Raw genomic sequence first — 2,010 nt, 5'->3', positions numbered from 1 at the left:
AAAAAGAGTACTTCTTCAAGGTCACACAACACCTCTTATCTAGGAAATAGATATTCAATAATGTAGTCCAACTGGCCTCTGGAAGAGCACTACTCAAAATACTGCTCCAAGGCCGGGTGGCTCACGCCTGTAAGCCCAGCACTTTGGGAGCTGGAGGCGCGTGGATCACTTGAGGCCAAGAGGTGGAGATCAGTCTGACCAACACGGTGAAACCCCAACTCTACCAAAAATACAAAAATTAGCCGGGCATGGTAGCGCACACCTGTAGTCCCAGCTACTTGGGAAGCTGAGGCATAAGAATTGCTTGAACCCTGGTGGAGGTTACACTGAGCCGAGATGGCACCACTGAACTCCAGGTTGGGCAACAGAATGAAACTCGGCCTCAAAAGAGAAGAAATGAAAAAAAGAAATTGCTGCTCCAAGATGTGGTAAGGAGCTTGTGCCACAGAAAAAACAATCAGCACACTGCTTCCTTCAATGAGACAGTCTTGCTGTGAAAAACAGGTCAGCTGAAGTGCAGTGCTTAGAAAACAAAGAGCGGATTGACGAACCACACTCTGACAAACCACACTTCTGAGTGATCCTGCTCTAGAGCCTTGAACACAGGTCAATGATATTTAACACAAAACCCACACCCCCACCCTATCTCAGGAGTCATGGGACCAGAATGAAATTGATTAATCTATTGAGACAGATAGTAGAAATAAACGCAAAGTCTTGAGCCTGCAATAGTTAATGCAAGCAAGGAAGTGACTATGCAGACTGTATAGGAAGTAGTAGTACATTTCTATTTCAACAACAGCACTGCTCCAGCCCATTAAAGACACTGCCAACCCAGCCTTCCTTCAGCCCGGCTGGATCACCATTAGTCAAATCTCTAAAATAGTCAATCAATCACACTGCTAAGAGAAAGCAGCATTTCATTTTTTAAATAAATTACTGACATCTGCTGATGTGTTAAATGGAATTTCAAACAGTCATATTTGTCTTGTCTCTATTTATAAAGCAGCTATAGGATACTACAGTATAGTCCAGTTTGTTATAAAGGAGACTGTAATACTGTATAACACCACAGCCATTAAAGTAAAACAACAATGCTAAATCTTATAACATTTCTTTAAATTCAGCAAAAGCAGAGGGGATTTTTAGTTATCAGAGTTCGGTTTGCATGCTTTTGTTTTAAAGCAATAACTAAGATGTTCAAAACAATCATACATCACCCTTTCCCCAATATAATGCAGTTGGGTCAGAATTCACTATTATCACCCAAAATGAAAAGACAGATTTCCATTCCTTTCCCACTCCACATCCCTTGTTCTTTCCTGAACGTATCTCCCAGGGCCTGGCGCAACCTGATCCACTTCATTTCCACCTCTCAAGTCTTCACAGGATTTGTGTCAACAGATTTATCAGTGGATCGCTGCCCCAGACTCAAGCTAGTCTTCAAGTACAAAGTTATGCCCAGTTATTAAAAACATTATATCCAGACAGCAGGCAGATATACCTGGTTTCTTTTACAAAGTAGAAAAAAATCTGGCCAGGCACGGTGGCTCACACTTGTAATCCCAGCACTTTGGGAGGCTGAGGTGGGCGGATCACAAGGTCAGGAGTTCGAGACCAGCCCGGCCAACACAGTGAAACCCTGTCTCTACTAAAAACACAAAAATTAGCTGAGTGTGGTGGTGGGCACCTGTAATCCCAGCTACTTGAGAGACTGGGGCAGGATCCCAGCTACTTGGGAGGCTGAGGCAGAATTGCTTGAACCCAGGAGGCAGAGGCTGCAGTGAGTCAAGATCATGCCACTGCACTCCAGCCTGGGAGAAAGAGCCAGACTCTGTCTCAAAAGCAAAAAAGAAAAAGAAAAAGTAGGCATTCACTCATTTAAAAAACTTCAGGTGGCTGGGCGCGGTGGCTCACGCCTGTAATCCCAGCACTTTGGGCGACCGAGGCAGGCGGATCACGAGGTCAAGAGATTGAGACCATCCTGGCCAACATGGTGAAACTCCATCT

The sequence above is a fragment of the Cebus imitator genome, unplaced genomic scaffold, assembly GCF_001604975.1.
Source record: "Cebus imitator isolate Cc_AM_T3 unplaced genomic scaffold, Cebus_imitator-1.0 Scaffold128, whole genome shotgun sequence".
NCBI classification, from domain to species: domain Eukaryota; kingdom Metazoa; phylum Chordata; class Mammalia; order Primates; family Cebidae; genus Cebus; species Cebus imitator.
The sequence above is the reverse complement of the archived record's forward strand: the minus strand, read 5'-3'. Positions refer to the sequence as shown.